Source organism: Giraffa tippelskirchi, chromosome 11, assembly GCF_054371585.1.
Source record: "Giraffa tippelskirchi isolate mGirTip1 chromosome 11, T2T-mGirTip1v1.2.pri, whole genome shotgun sequence".
NCBI classification, from domain to species: domain Eukaryota; kingdom Metazoa; phylum Chordata; class Mammalia; order Artiodactyla; family Giraffidae; genus Giraffa; species Giraffa tippelskirchi.
In genome coordinates, this window is record NC_137285.1 from 14827198 (window position 1) to 14844703 (window position 17506).

Consider the following 17506-nt stretch of genomic DNA (forward strand, 5'->3'; position numbering starts at 1 on the left):
CCTTTGGGGTTCTTCAGGATCTTCACCAGCTTCCCCCTGCCCCCCTCAGCATCCAAGGATACCTGCAGAGTCTAGCCTAGCCCAGAAGCAGGAATGCCATGTACTGTCTAACCCAGGCTGTCACAGGTGAAAATCTGCTCAAAACTGGTAACTTATGTGTGGGAGTCCACAGGCAGCACTCAGACAGCACTCTGCAGCATCCCAGTTGCCATCACTTGCCAGGAGCCACTGGTGTGTGGGGACAGTGACGAAAGACCAGCAAAGCCATCGCTGATGTGTACTAAGTGAATGATGTATTTAAACCTTTGGACAGGAGTGTGTAAACACCAGTAACACTCCCCCAAACCAGATGCCTGTCTGGACAGAGGATCTTAAAACTATTTTCAGCCTCATTGAGTTCATTTCGAGGACCAGCGTTTCAAGATGAATGACAAGATGAAAAAGGACATTATACAGTGACAGTAATGCCTCATTTAATTGCTGGCACGTTTACCCATCCGTTTCCTCTGCAATGAGCACGATTTCTGGTGCACACAGACCATGCACTCGATGAACAGTCACCAAATGAATGAGAGAATGAATGAGTTCTAGATTCACCATGGCATCCCCAGCCCCTAGGACCACATCTCGCTCACTTCATCCACTATTGGCTGAAAGAAGAAGGAAGGACACTAGGAACGTTCATTTTTTATGTCAAAAAGATGGCATAAATTTTTCTTTTAATCTGTGACTTGACTGCTAAAATATTGTTGGCATCGTGTTCATTCCTATAGTAGTTACCAAGCCCTGCTGCGGGCTAGAATTAGCTGAGATCATGTGGTTATAGCCAGGACTTTGGTATCAGAAGGGCTCTGCTCTTCACCTACCATATGTCTTTGTGTCTTTCACTGGGTTACCTAACCTCTCTGGGCCTCAGGTTCCTCATCTGTCGAAGGAACTAAGGAGACCTAGCCACAAAGTTAGTATGAGGACTGAATGAGAGAAAGATCTCTCTCATTGGTGTCCACAGTGGTTAGAACAGGGGCCTGGCGTCAGACTGGGTTAGAACCGTGGTTTGTCAGTGGCTGTGTGACCCTGGGCAGGAGAGTTAACTTCTCTGAGCCTCAGTTTCATTATCTGTAAAATGGGGCCAATACAGATTTTGTTTTCATAAGGTTTCTAAGGAGAATCACATGAAATTGGGTGTGTCAGAGTGTAGGCAATTCTCCATGCCCAATACAGTCACTATTCATGAAATGCTGGCTATTATGAGAGGTGGTAAATTATCAATAAAACGGTGAACACACACACATACTTGTGTGCAAATATATATAAGAATTATATATTTATACCCATGTCGCATTGGTCTGTCCACGTGTTATCTACTCATTTATCCATTTGCTCATCATGCTACCTATAATCACTCATGATCTTCGGCTAAGGTTGGTTTCTTCACCTGCTTGAGGTGAGATTCCCAGGGTAGCTGACTCACAGAGAGGCTGATTCTCCTCTCCAAGTTCGCCCAGTTTGTCGATGGGTGGCAGCCACGGTGACTCAGGGCTGTCCCCTCTTGCTGTCTCAGGTAGTGCGTTTGCTGTGGCTGCTGGAGGCGAGGTGGAGGAGGGGGGAGTGGGCTGCACAGCCAATTAGATCGAAGTGACATTTAAGTATTCAGGATGGTAGAGACTGTGGGTAGATTCCCTCACCTGGAGATGCTGTTCCTGAATAGTCACCTACGCTGATTACCCGCCAGAGCCCAGAAGGAATATTATACGTCCCCACTGTAGACAGCACGGTGAACAACTGCAACAGGCTCCGAGACTCCTAGACTCTCAGGATGATTGTGTAGAAGTTGCAGGATTCAAATGTCCATCCCTGTCGCCTTTCCCCTGCTCACATCCTCCTTTCCAGCAGCAGCTGCTAAAGCTTGTGCTTCTGCTTCCACCTTAGGGCATCTGGAGCCCTGTGGGGACACACACACACACACACACACACCACCTTATGACATCTGGAGCCCCTTGGATACACACACACACACATTCACACACATAGGCTGGTAGGATATCAGTTGGTAAGATCGCAGCTTGGCACATCCACTAAAGTGAAATATACAAATAAGCCAGGACCAGCAATTCCTTCCCTAAGCATGTACCCAGCAGGCATGCATACTCACATTGACCTACAGACATGTACCAGAATGTACCAGAATATTCTAGAATGTTAATAGCAATACATTCATATTAGCCCCAAACTGGAACCTACCTACATGTCCACCAACAGAAAAATGATGATATATCCATGTAACGAAATATATTCATACTGGATTATTAATAAGCAAATTATTGCTGATTGCAAAAGACATGAAGTTCTAAACAAACTCTGAGCAAAAGAAGCCACATAAACACTGAATGATTCCATTTATATGAAGTCCAAAAGCAGACAAAATTAGTTTATGTGCTACAAGTTAGCACAGTGGTGACCTTTCGTGGGGAAGCTGGAAAGGGCGTGAGGGGTGCTAGGGGCAGGTGATGCTCTATATTTTGATGTGGATGTTGGTTATATGGATGTGAGTTTAGTGAAAATTCATCAGGCTGTGCTCTTAGGATATGAACACTGTGGTAGGTACACTATCCTTCCAAAAAAATCTACTTTAAAAAAAAATCAGTGATTATTGGGCATATACCCCAAGAAAACCAAAATTGAAAGAGACACATGTACCCCAATGTTCGTTGCAGCACTATTTACAATAGCTAAGACATGGAAGCAACCTAGATGTCTATCAATAGGTGAATGGATAAAGAAGTTGCAGTACATACATACAATGGAATATTATTCAGCCATGAAAAAGAACGCATTTGGGTCAGTTCTAATGAGGTAGATGAACCTATAGACTATTATACAGAGTGAAGTAAGTCAGAAAGAGAAAAACACATTTATATGGAATCTAGAAAGATGGTACTGACGAACCGATTTGCAGGGCAGCAATGGAAACACAGACATAGAGAACAGACTGCTGGATACAGTGGAGGAAGGAGAGGGTGGGATGAATTGAGAGAGTAGTATGGAAACATACACATTACCATATACAAAATAGATAGCCAGTAGGAATTTGCTGTATGACACAGGGAGGTCAAATCAGGTACTCTGTGACAACCAGGAGGGGTAGGATGAGGCGGGAGGTGGGAGGGAGAGAGGTTCAAGAAGGAGGGGACATATGGATACCTATGGCTGATTCATGTTGCTGTATGGCAGAGACCAACACAATATTGTAAATCAATTATCCTCCAATTAAAAATAAATTTAAAAAATCAGTGAGGAAAGGATGAACCATTAATACATGGTGTTGAAACAAAATCTCAGCCAATATTGACACCCCAGGTATCCATTTCTAAATGCTTCACACAGTCCAGAGGGAGAGTGCCTGCAGGGGAAAGGGGGGTGCCAGGCTGTGCCTGCTCAGGTGCGTATAGGTGGCTGAGTAAAAGAGTAGGTGTAGGGTGAGGGTTGAGCTGTGAGCAGGAGTAGGCACTGGGCAGGTGTACGAGTGACTGAGGCTCCAACAATCCAAGCAGGTCAGTCCAAGTATCCACGGAAACTGCTCTGAGCATGGGATTTCTGTGGCTAATGCCAGTGCCCTAAAAGCCACTTGTGGATGTGAGGTGGGGAAGGGAAGGAAGGATGCAATGAAGGTTTTCTGAGCACTTGTGAGACCTATCTTACCCCCAGCATCCTCTCAGCATCCCTGCAGGGTCCACAGTGTCACCCACCTCTTACAGGTGAGGATGCAGACACCCAGAGGGGCAGAGGACCTGCTCAGGGACACAGTCACGGCTTCCGTGGTGCGGGTGCCCAGGTACTGGACATGATTTTGAGGCCACGAAACAGACACAGAGCTGAGGGAATCCAAATTCCAACTCTACCCTTTACTGCTTGTTGGGTGACCTTGGGAAGTGACTTCAACCTCGGCTTCCTCATGTGTAAAATGGGGCAATAGTAACAATACCAGCTAACATGGGCTGAGCCCTTTCTCTGTGCCCAACATCAGTCTAAGCCTAAGAACCCAGGAGGTGGGTACTCTCTTGGTATTTCATTGATTCCAATGGGCATTTCCTTCATTGTAATGAACATCTTTGAAATCAGAATGCGTTTTGCATTCGTGGACAGGTGACAGTTTTATGGGCACTGCCTTTCTCTGGAGTACATGGAAGAAATGGCGCGTGTTCTAGTCGACAGCATCTTTTATTTCTTCGAGTTCGGGATCAGCCCCATTTCTACAAGTGAGGCTCAGAGAAGTGAAGTTGACCTGGGATTTGAACCCAAGCAGGCTGGCTCCAGGGTTTATGTTCTTAACTCCCATCTTTTGAGTCTTAACAATTTTTTTCAGACTCCAACAAATCATAGGTCCTCAGTAAATGGTGGCTGTAATATCGCTACATACATCACCAATAGCAATGAAGATTAATGAGGTCTGTCTGGAGGTCAAGAGAAGGTGTTTTGGAGGCTTACAGATATATTTAGAACCTCTCTAGCTTCTGGGACGTAGGCCCAAGAGCTAGTGTACACACAGCATCTCTCTCTGCAACAAAGATTGTGTTCTCCCAAGAAGAGGAGCAAGGACTGGGAATTTCCCATCTTATCTGCAGGTCACCGTCCCTCCCAGCTCTGGCCCCAGGCAGCTCATAGAAGGCTGTTTTTGATCCCACTTCCCAGGTGACACAGTAAACCTTTGGTGTGGCAAGGGTAAGATTTTTATTGTAAACTAGCCTAAAAGAGGCTTGTCAGAACTGATCAGATAAAACCTTCTAGCGGGTTTCTCTCCAAGGGCCTCTGTCCAAACTGGCTCATTCTGCCAAAACAGTGGCTGGGAAAGAAATCTGAACACCATAGCAGCTGTTTCCTTTCTCTCCCACAAACTCCTCACTATCAAAGCCAGAGAGCCAAGCCAGTGTGAATGGTGGGGAGTGGGGACGGGGGGCAACCTTCTCTGAAGACTGACAGACCGGCTCCCAGCCCATCTCTGGCCCCTCTGAGCCCACACGCCCTGGGGACTCACTGTGGCTCACCTGTGTTCCCATTGGTAACTGGTCAATTCAGTAACAGTCCCCCAAAGATATCCACAGGCTTCCCTGGTGGCGCAGTGGTAAAGAATCCACCTGACAATGCAGGAGACATGGCAGATGCAGGAGACAGGGGTTCAATCCCTGGGTCAAGATCCCCTGGGGAAGGAAATGACAACCCACTCCAGCATTCCTGCCTGGAAAATTCCATGGACAGAGAACCTGGCAGACTACAGTCCATGGAGTCACAGAGTCAGACACTACGGAGCATGCATGCACAAAGAATATTTACGCTCAAAAGGGATTCTGCAGCTGTGATTAAATTAAGGTTCTTGAGGTGGGGAGATTACCCTGGAGGATAATGGGCCCAACATGTCATTACAAGGGTCCTTGTAAAAGGAAGGCAAGAGTTGAGTGAGGGAAGGTGGCAAGTGTACTGGGAGGCAAAAGAGAGGCAGAGGGAGATCAGAGGACAGTAGAGGAGGCTGAGTGATGTGACGTGAGAAGGACTCAACCAGTCTTTGTTGGCTGTGGGGATGGAGGAAGGGGCTGCAAGCCAAGGGATGCAGGCAGCCAAGAGAAGCTGGAAAAGGCAAGGGGTGGGTTCTCCCAAAGGACCCCCATCCCCAAACTGAATGCTGCTCTGTCTAAGCCCTGATTGTAACCCTGTGAGACCCATTTTGGACTTCCAACCTTCAGAGCTATATGTTTTTATCGTTCCAAGCCACTGAGTTCGTGGTAACCTTACTGCAGCAACTGACTTACTCAGGCGTAGTAAGTAGTGTCACAGACGGGGTATGAGGGGGAAATGGGATCTCGGAAGTACAGTGCTTGGCCCAGCGACTGGCCAGAATGTGTATTCCTTGAACGTGGCTCACATCATGCCTAATGATGTTAATATTATTTCTAATATTATCATGTCTAATAATATTCTAATATTACCTCTAATAATAACACTCTCCTGTCTGGATGACCATGCCGCCCCTCATTGCCACTCTGCCTCTCGCAATTCATTTTCCATCCAGAACTTTTGAGTGGCTGCTTCAAAATGCAAAGCTGACCAGGTCACTTCCCCGCTACAATGGCTCCCCACTGCCCAACAGTGGATACAGACTTGACTCCTCCATCGCCCAAAGATCCTTCAGAGTCTAGCCCCTGCAGACGGCTTACCCCTTTGCTCATGGAGCTCCAGCCACAGTGGCCTAGCGCAGGGTCGCTGCCTGCCAGCTCATCTTCTCGGCCTGTGACACTCTCCCCATCTGGCCTCAGAAGCCTCCCCAGCTAGGCCCCTCCTCCTGTTGGCCCCTGCGGGCACTCCATCTTTGCAGCTCTTGTTGTGGTTGCCATCCCACATGGGTCAGCTGGAGTCTTTGATTACAGGCCGTCTCTCCCTCCGGACTGTACGTGCTATGCGGGCAGGGTCTAGCCTACCTGGCCACCGCTGTCCTCTCAACATACAAAAGCTTCTGAAGGATGGAGAGATGTGATGCTATGGGTGCCTCACGGCCAGGCCTCCCCTTCCAGGGTTCCTGGGTGTGGGATCCCCATCAGAGCATCCACATCACATCCAACCAAACAAAAACAACTTCTCAGGGGCCTGTGTCTTTACCTTTCTTGACTTGTTTCCTTGTGGGCTTTTTTTGAAAGTTCTAAGGGGTTCTGGATGAAAGTAACAATTGGTCCATTGGGGAAGGAAGGGGTGTTGGGCTTTTGGGCAGGCTCAGTCTTACATTTGAATGTCCCTCGACAGGGCATGTAGGGTCTCCTCTGCCACCCCTGGACCACTTCTTGCAGTGACACCACCTGCCTGGACCTCACAGGTATTTAAGCACTGGGGCAGTGGCTTACAAACTTGAATGTGTGTGAGAATCTCCCTGGAAGGGGTTGGGAAAACAAAGATGGCTGTTCCCACCCAGAAGAGATTCCGATTCTGGGAGTCCAGGGTGAGCCCTGAGAATGTGCTTTTCTGACAGTTCCCAGGTGATGCTATTAATAATGCGGGTGGTCTGGGGACCCCACTTTGAGACCTGCTATTCAAGCCAATCTTGTTTTACTGAGACCCAGAGATCAGTAAGTTCACAATCACAGTCCCTTTAGTGAATACTATGTGGACCAGGTAGGGTTCTAGGTTTAAGAGAGAGTGAGCGAGGCAGGCCCATCTTCATCTGGGCCTGACGGGATAGAGGAGAACTTCGGTGACAAACAAGTAAGCCAGCAAATGGATGAGCTGTTCGGAGAGGAATGAGTGCTATGAACAGAATGAACGGACTTATTGGGGAAAACATGGTGGGGCTGGGAACCTTCTGGGCTAGGACACTCAGGAAAAGCTTCTCCAGGCAATGGCATGCTGAGACAAAAGAAATAATCTGGCTGTGCGGAAATCTGGGAGACAAGGCCTCCAGGCTAAGGGACTAGCAGGTGCAAAGGCCCTGAGGCAGGACCAGTGCAGCACGCTTGCTCACACAGCCCAGGCCATATGGCCGGACTCTAGAGAGCATCTAGAGGTGTCTGCCCTCCCCAGGTGTTGATCCTCCAGATAAAAGAAATAGCTGGGTGGGAACCGTCCTCGGCTCTGCCTGACTTTAGCTGGTTTTAAAGTCAGCTATTATTTTAAAAACACTGGGTTCTGTCAGAAGGGATTTACAACCCCTCAGCTGCTCCTCCTCCTCACTTACTTCTCAGCATCCCCAATCTCTCAAAACTCAAAACCCACTTAAATGCCCCCTGCGCTCTTCCCTTCCCTTGAGCAAATAAATCACACACCCAGTGACAAGTTGCTGCTCCATCAAATTCCAGCTGCAGGCAATCTGTAAATTCCAAGTCCTTTGTGAATCTAACACCAAGGATATTAAACCTTGGAACTCTGGGGCTTTATAATAATAAAAAAAAAAAAAGCCAGGTTAGCTTCCCATAAAAATGGGAAATGCCAGAAAGTAAGTGAGAAATGCCAGCTGTGTGCCACCTGCTTAACCCGACACGCATCCAGGAAATGAAGAGTTATAGAGTTCCATTAAGTGAGGGGCTGGCTGGGGAAGGCTCATGTCCCAGCCACACAAGAAAGACGACAGGGACCCTCAAGGCCTCGGAATATGCAGAGCAGGAAGGAAAAAGAAGCTTATAATCTCCACTTCACTGGATTCCTCTCTCCATTTTTGCTAAATACAGAGAGGCCAAGTCTTGAATGCTCTGGGCCCTACAAGGACTGACATAGGGGTTCTGTCCATTTTAAGGGGTGCCCCAGCCACTGACTGTGACATTCTGTCCTCCCTGGTCTGTGTCTTCTGAGGGAGGGAGTGTTCCAGGGGCACAGGCATCCAGCTGGTGAGGGTTGGGCCTCTAGTTCACTGCAAAAACTTCTCGCTGCTTCCTTTGCCTCTCATCACACTATGTGGTCCAGCCACTGCCCAAGACCAGCTCTTTTGACTTTATCCAAAGACATCCAAGGAATGTTCCTCCTGGACTCTACAATATCTTTTCTCAGCATCACCTAAAGTTCAGTGAGGATTTCACTCAGTATCCCTCAAGTTGCAATCATTCCAAAACTACCTAAAGACTTTTGCCAGATTGGCCAGCTCATATTATCACTTGCTAATACTTTTCCTTTAGGTGCACTGCCTCTGAAAAATAAGTGTACTTTAGAAAGAAAATTTATCATTACCTTTTATCATTATCAGAAGGAAAGTCAGAATTTCTAGCCCCAAATAAATGTAAAAATATACATACAATGAAAACAAACCCACTAAAAAGCAAAATTAAACCCTTGCTTGGCATCATGGCTTGCCAAATGGTTGAAGCTTAAGGCCTCCTCTTTTTGTTCAAACGTTCAGCAGGTAAGGGTTAGGAAGGTATTAAATACCAGAACTGAATGAAAAGTTTCTCCTAAATGTCACCAGAAGGATAGAGAGAGAATTAAGAGGAAAATCATGATCCCACTAGTGGTTCAACATTATCTGGGGCTGGTGGTACCTGTCCTAACTTCTGGGAAATCTGGGCTCATTTAATCCTCAGGCCTGACAACCTTCCTCTCCTGCCAATTAGGTATTAACAGGGAGGTGCTTCCCAAGTGGCTCAGTGAATAAAGAATCTGCCTGCAATGCAGGAGACACGGGTTCGATCCCTGGGTTGGGAAGATCCCCTGGAGTAGGAAATGCAACCCACTCCAGTATTCTTGCCTGGGAAATTCCATGGACAGAGGAGCCCGGAGGGCTACAGTTCATGGGGTCGTAAAGAGTCAGATAAGACTGAGAACACACACATACACACAGGCCAGGTATGTGCAATGACAAGATAAAAGGATCATTTCCTTGGTGAGGGAGCTGACATTCTCGTGGGGGAGACAGATGACAGGCACAAAGAATAACTGTAGGTGATGATGAGGGCAATGAGGAAGTACACGTGGGGTCAGGCAGACCATGAGGATGCAGAAGGTGCCTCCGTGAACAGGTGACCAGGGTGCACAGCAGGGAGCCCTTCCAACCACATCCTGTTTCTTTGTTTCAGGGCAAGGACTGTGGAGTGACTTCTGGTAACGTCCAATCAAATGCCCCTGATCTAATCTATCCAAGGAGGGCAGGCTTCGTCCTGTTTAGGAAGACAACCATCTACCTAAGGCTTCCCTGAGGACCAAGACAGAGCCAAAAGGTTCCCAGGCATCATCACACTGAATGCTTCTAATAACTCTGCAAAATAGATCTGGTTATTCCCTTTGTATAGATGAGGAAGCCGAGGCAATGAATCAGCCTATCCCTTCCTAGCTGTGTGGTCTTGGGCAAGTTACCTGAAATCTTTGGAACTCAGAGTGCTTTGTGAACTGTGAGGTGAGGTGATTCCGGAAAAGGGTTGGTTATCCATGTGAGTAGGAGTGTGATCTCTATGTGCACTTAGCCGCCTGGAGCTGATGGTGGTCTCTCTACAAGGCACTGAGCTGAGACCCTGTCATGCCAGCCTGCACAGGACGGGAGGCTCTATGTTACAAATGGAAAAATTCATGTGTAGGAAGGTTAAATAACCTGCCCAGGGCCCCGCAGTCAGTGGGCAACAGGGTCAGGACCCAAGTCCAGGTCTCAAATTGTCTTTCCAGGATTTCTTAAGATCCCCTGGGAAAAGGATGGTTTCACAGAGCAGGAACTGGCAGAGCCCAGCTCAGAGGACCTGACCTTGGAAACCCTTGTTTATCCACTGATCTGAGATTCTCCCTCCCTTCCCAACTCTAGGCCTCTCCTTCCACCCTTTCAATTCAGGGCCAGCCCATGTTTGGTCTCATCATCCACTTTGTTGCTTCTGTTTGGGAGCTCCCAGCTGCCACGCAAAGACAGGCAAGGCAGGCTGCAGGGGGCTAGACCATGGGAGAGGATCTGGAGAGCTTCTGGATGCATCCACGCAAGCCAAGTCCAGTGGGCAGTACACATAGGCCAGGCCTGGGAGAGGTGCTCAGGGAGTGCTTCTAGAATGGGTGAATGGATGAACTAAGAAATGAGGGACTCCAACCGCTTTCCTTCTTCCCATTGCCGGTGGGAGCTGGGAGAGCTGTGCTCCGAGCTGAAGCAGGTCTTCCCTACCAGCTCAGCACATGAAACTGACTATGTGCCAAACCAGACCCACTCAGCAAGGATGCTTCAGCTCTCGTTCCTGCTCAAGGCTCCCTGTGGCACAAAACGACTGGACCGACCCAGGTCCTTCCCTCCAGGGCTGGATATTGAAACTCAACTGGATATCTGTTACTGTTGCCCCTGACCAGAACCACATTTTTGTAAACTGAACAGTCAACTGAATGACTGTTTTTAAAGTGTATACATACACCACCTAATTCATATGCATTAAAACTCAGAGAAGATAGACTCCAGGGTGTTAGCAGGCCTAGTCCCGGGTCATGGGATTAGAAGCTTTGCAAGAAATTTTTTCTCCCTGCTTATCTCTCTTTCCTAATTTTTCTCCAATAAGCATGTATTACTTTTGTAAAATGAGAAAAAAGGACAAAAGCAACTTTGATTCAGACTTAAATGAAACTAGACATGTGTTTATGCTATAGACGGTTTGGAAAATATTGAATGGGTGACAGACTGAAATGAGAAAGCAGAGTGGGAACCATATTCTTCCTCCCAGGAGCCCAGCCTCGCCTGGAAGGCTCTCTGGCTGTGACTCTCAAGGCAGAAAGCAGTTTCCTGCTCCCCTGTCTTCTGCATAGGGTTTACAGCCCGGTCAGGGCACATGGCCAGTGACTGGCCCTTACCTGAAAGTCCCAATGGATCTCTTTCCCTCTGAAAAAATTGCATCCCTAATGAGGAAGATGAATTCGACTATTTGATATTTGATATTTTAAAAAATTCTATCGGAGTCTAGTTGGTTTACAATGTTGTGTTAGTTTCAGGTGTATGGAAAAGTGAATGTTATATACATACGTACATACACTCTTTTTAAGATTCTTTTCCCATATAAACCACTAGAGAGTATTGAGTAGAGTTCCTATGCTGTACAGCAAGTTATCATTAGCTATCTATTTTATATATCAGTTCTGTTCAGTCTCTCAGTCATGTCCGACTCTTTGTGACCCTATGGACTGCAGCACACCAGCCTTCCCTGTCCATCACCAACTCCCGGAGCTTGCTCAAACTCATATCCATGGAATCGGTGATGCCATCCAACCATCTCATCCTCTGTTATCCCTTTCTCTGCTCGCCTTTGATCTTTCCCAGCATCAGGGTCTTTTCTAACGAGTCAGTTATTTGCATCAGGTGGCCAAAGTAATGGAGATTCAAATGCAGCATCAGTCCTTCCAATGAATTCCTTTAGGATTGGCTGGTTTGATCTCCTTATAGTAGTGTGTATATGTCAATCCCAGTCTTCCAATTTATCCCTCCCCCATGCTTACCCCCTAGTAACCATAAACTTATTTTCTACATCTATAACTCTATTTCTGTTTTGTGGATAAGTTCATTTGTACACTCCTCTGTCCCTCCACATGTAAGTGCTATTATATGGTTTTTGTCCTTCTCTGACTCACTTCACTCAGTCTGACAAAGTGACTGTGGGGCTGGTAAAGGAGAAGGGGCAGACAGATGAGTGGTGTGTGTAACCCCATGACATAGTTGTGTCCTTTCCGCCCTTGGGAAGAGAGGGAGGAGGAGGAAGAGAAAAGGGGATGGAGAAAAGGGGAAAGAGAATATATGTAGAAATTTCTAGAGTCATTGGGTTTTCGTCCCTCATGGGAGAGATGGGGAAACCAAAAAACAGAAGGGGGATGGAATTTCCCAAGGCCGTGCTTTGACTGGCACAGCTGAGCTGGAACCCAGACCTGTCTGAGACGAGACTGTGGGCTCACAGCCACAGAACCATGCTGCCTCCTAAGAACAAGCAATGCCATTCATTGAACCTTCCCGTGAGCATTCTGCTAAAAGTTTTGCATGAATGATCTTATTTAGTCTTACTCTTAACCTTGACCCTTTTGGGGAGGTATCGCTCCTACTTCACAGATGGGAAAACTGAGACTCGGACTGGTGAGGTTATTTCCTAAGTTCACACATCTAAGATACATGAGGCAGAAGTGGCATTCTCCCCTTGGTCTATTTGACACGTACATCTTGCTCTCAATCTCTAAGCTACTTGGCCTCTTCAGGAAATGGAAAGAACAGAGGCTGAGGGCTGAGAAAACCAATGTTTTCGAGCTCCTGAGACAAGACCGATGTTTGTCTCCCTCTCACCAGAGACCTGGGGGGGCGGGAGTGGGGAAGCGGACTTTTCATCTTCCTACTTTTCCAACATCCATTTGGGATTTCCCTGGTCCAGTGGCTAAGACTCTGCGCTCCCAATACAGGTGGTCTGGGTTCCATTCCTGGTCAAGGAATTAGATCCCACATGCCACAACCAAGAGTTCATATTGTTGTTGTTATTTAGTTGCTAAGTCGTGTCTGAATCTTTGGGACCCCACGGACTGTAGCCTGCCAGGCTCCTCAGTCCATGGGATTTCCCGGGCAAGGATACCAGAGTGGGTTGCCGTTTCCTTCTCCAGGGGATCTTCCTGACCCAGGGATAAAATCCGTGTCTCCTGAACTGGCAGGCAGATTCTTTACCACTGAACCAACAGGGAAGCCTGTATTGGTATGCTTCAACTAAAAGATCCTGCAGCATGATGCAAGACCCGGTGCTGTCAAAATAAATAAATGAACACTCATCTGTGCTAAAAAACTCCTTAGAAAGTGAGCAGAGAGGGAACATAACTCAACATAATAAAGGCCATATGACAAACCCACAGCTACTTTTAACACCCTTAAATAAAAGTTTAAAAAATTCAAAAGAGAAATGGTATTTTGTGACCTGTGAAAATTACATGAAATTCAAATTTCTGTGAAATAATGTTTTGTCGGCACATAGCCACACCCTTTGTTCCTATATTGTCTGTGGACACCTCTGCATCATAGCAGAAGAGTTGAGTAGTTATGACAGGGACTGACACAGCTGAAATATCTCCTGTCTGGCTCATTATAGAAAATGGTTGTTGACCTTTGTTCTAAGAAACTGGAGCGGGTCAGCAGAAATTGGGCTGCTAGGTCTAGGAGTTTGACAAATTTGAACCATTCTTCTCTGCTTTGAGAACCAGGTATGGTCAAGGTCAAGTGGGTTTTCCATTCATTATTTGTTCCCTCATTTATACATTGAACCATTCACCATCCATCCATGCTCTGAGCCAACACTCCCCTCCAGGTGTGGGTGGGCAGTGTCACAGGTGCAGGGGCACAGCTCTCTCCTGGGGATTCAGCCAGGAGGATGTGGGAGAAGGCAAGAGTCTGGAGCCAGTGTAAATGGAGGTCAGGAACTTCTCTGCAAGCTAAGTTCCACAACAGTGGAGATGGATGCACTGCCCGCTGCCACCTCTGACTGGAGGGAGGCTCCATCAAGGACCCTCCCGAGCCTGACATGCCATGACTCTAACCAGGAAGCACAAACCAAGTTCATGTCACACAATTTACCTGTTTCTGAGTTTCCTACCTCTTCTGCCATTCCCTGCCTGATTCCCCACACCGTACCCTACTAGAGCCTTCCCAGGTGGCCCCTGGGCATGAAATTAGCTGGACAAATGTGCACCGGAGTGAGGTAAATCCCAAATTGCTTTAGAATGCCTTTCTTGCAGACCACTGGCTTGGACAGGGCCAGCAGGGGGAGATTACCTGATCTGCTGCCAGCAAAGGATCCCTGTAGCAAAGGACACGTCTGTACTTACTGACACGTGCATGCACTTTGTTTCTATGGGTTCAAGTGCCTCTGCCTGTATGCATGCGTATGTGCATATGAATATGTGTATATTGTTTACATGTGAGTGAATTCATGTGTGTGTGTGTGCAAGAAGGCAGTAGTATGTGTATATGTGTGTGTATGGGGGGGTGTCTTTGCATTTATGGGTATACTTGTGTAGAGTCTACCTATGGATATGTTTTTTGTGACTAGAATTGGGGAAAGGAATGCAGGTACAGTCATGCCAGCTGCAGAACTGGCCACAGCCTCTCTCTCTCTTGCCTTGAAAAGCACGCTGTCTTCATTTCCCCCAGCCTCTGGAATGCTCCAATGAAAACCTGAATTTTTTTTTGTCTGAAAACTGGAGGCTCAGGTTACCAGGGGCTGGAGATAGTGAGTGACTGTTAATGGGTACAGGGTTTCTTTGTGAGGTGATAAGATGTTCTAAAATCATATAGTAACATTTCATGAAATGTAATCTATAAAAATATTGAATAACTATGTTGTACATCTTGAAGAGTCAGAAGGACTTAGCAACTGAACAACAACAATGTTGTATATATGAAACTAATATAATATTGTAAATCAACTATACTTCAATAACATTAGATTTGGTGACAGTTTCACAGCTTTGTAAATAAATTAAAAACCACTGAACTATATGGATAATATATATAGATTTTATCTATCTATCTATATAGATAGATAGATACAAAATCAATAAAGTTGTTTGAAAGAGAAAAAGCTGGAAGTTCACAAAAATACCCACTCTCCCACTCACTTATTCTCACTACATTTACAGAGGAGCCCTGGTCTGGGGGAAAAAAAATCCTGATTTCTCAGCCTGGGAAGAAATTTTACCAGGGAGGGATTTCCTCAACTTTCTAGAACCCATGGCTTTGCCAGGCTGATAGCAAGGAGTTCTGTGTCCCTGCATTTGAAGCTTTGTAGATAAATCTACAACACTGAGAGGGGGTTAAGACAGGCTGGATGGACAGAATCACTGGGATGAACACTGGCGGGGAAATGAACTACCATTTCATTACCCCGAGAGAAACGGAGAATCCAGAGACGGGGAGTGCACTGGGAGAAGTCACAAACAGAAGAAGAAACAGAAAGAGAGGGTAGAGAGGAGAGAACTCACCAGGGAGGCAGCCATGTCCAGCAGTTAAGAGCTCAGAATTTGGAGTTGGGCAGAACTGGGCTCTGGATCCATGCCTGGACCTCTTATGTTATAAGCCTCTGGGCACATCACTAAAGATAAAAAATGTGGGTGGACAAGGCAGAAACTACCTTACAGACCTGGGGGTAATAAATTAGGAAACTCTTGCATGGAAGACAAAATGCCCTGTGCTGACCAAGTTCTGTGTCCTATCGCTTCCTTCCAACTCCCCCTGGAGACCACTTCTTGGTCTCTTTGTGGGTATGCAGCACCATGTGACTAGTTCTGGGCCAATGGAAAGAGACCCCTGGAACTTCCTGGTTGGGGTAGAGAGAAGCCTATGGCTGAGTCTTCAGCCTCTTTTCTTTTACCACGGTCAATGTGGAGGCCCCATGATGACAGGGTAGAGTCTCAAGACTGGAGTTTGCTGGATCCCTGAATGACTGCATGGAAGACAGCTCCCCTGGAGCACTGACCAACCTATAGCAAATTCAAGTGATTGAGAAACTTTGATTTAGCCAAAGAGATATCAGGGTTCTTTGTCATTGCAGCATAAGCCTATCCTATCCTGACTATACTACCTGGTTAGCAGGTAATTGATGCAAACCACCAACTCAATGGAAAAGACCCCGATGCTGGGAAAGATTGAAGGCAAAAGGAGAAGAGGGCGGCAGAGGATGAGATGGTTGGATGGTATCATCAATTCAATGGACATGAACTTGGGCAAATTCCAGGAGATAGTGAGGGACAGGAAGAACTGACGTGCTGCAGTCCACAAGTTGCAAAGAGCTGGACACAATTTAGAGACTGAACAACAACACAGTAATTAGCAGGAGGGAAAGGTCTGCAGGTGTAGGGCTTCCCCAGAAGGTAGGACAGGCACCACCAGCCCCAAAGAGCGCTGACTCACACAGAGATGAAGTGAGTGAGGGCCTAAGAAAATGGAAATAGACACAATAGTAAAATAAAAATAAGATACTCTGGCTAGGGCCACACTTCAACAGCAACCATCACCAGGGGAACCAGTCTCCGAGATGGGAACTGTGCTTTCCTCTGTGCTGAATAAGCATGGTTCTTTACCAAATGGCCCACAGACACCTCCATTTGTCTATAACTTGGCAATGGTTTTAAAGAAGCAGAGGCAAATGGGAACCTATGTTCAGCAAGATTCTATTTCCTGTTTTTGTTAATAGCTTTCTCCTGCTTCCCACAGATAGAAAGAAAGTCACCCCAGGGATGTGACCTCACCTCTCAATCATTTAAAAACAGAAAATAAATGTCCAGAGAGATTAAAAACACAGGTTCTGTGCCCTGAAGGGTTGTCACATGACAACGTGGCATCTTCATGGGAAAGATGAAAACTCCATGTAATCCTATTACAAATATTTCCACTAGTCACCAAGCCTCACCTTGGTAATCTGTTTCAGTGTAAAGTCCTGTCGTTCCCCAGAAACCAATTTAGAAGGTACAGGAACAAAATGTATGTTTGTGCCAATTTCTCGGACATGGGCGAGAATCGTCACTCAGGTTCATCTGGGGTTCTTTTTTCCCCTTAAGCTCTTAACTCCAGGGCACCAGGAGAATTCTTTTCCAATATTCACTCAGGTAATCTTGCCATTCCAGGCCTCCTTAACTCCCAGAAGCACCCTAGTTTCTATCTACAAAGCTCTGAGGGCAAAGATGCAGGGATCTTGACAAGCAAAGGCCCAGCCACCTTGACACCCAAGGTTCATGTGCTTTGAGATGCTATAGCAAGGTTTGTGGGAGGGGATGCCCAGGCCTAGGGCTGGGACGCATATAAGAGAAGTGAGGACCAGCCAGGCCATTCAGTCTATACAGCTCAGGACCAGAGTCCTGACCTCATATCAGTCTCTATCTGGTCCTCTGTGCTACATCACTTCATGCACACTGCCTGAATGGGTCTAACCGGCCCCATTCCACACCAAGAAAATGGAAGTTCAGGGTTTAACTCAAACCCTAGAGCCAGCACGTGGAGATTCTACTTCTTCTACCCAAGAGTAGAACCCAGACCATTCTGTTTCCATGTCTTCATCTTTTCCCATCAGACCACCCCAGCCTTCTG

General features: G+C 46.8%; 1 protein-coding gene across 3 annotated transcripts in view; it reads right to left on the bottom strand.

The window, feature by feature from the left end:
- KSR2 (kinase suppressor of ras 2) overlaps positions 1-17506 on the bottom strand; it is a 476682-nt gene that overhangs the window by 39855 nt on the left and 419321 nt on the right. The window lies entirely within an intron of this gene.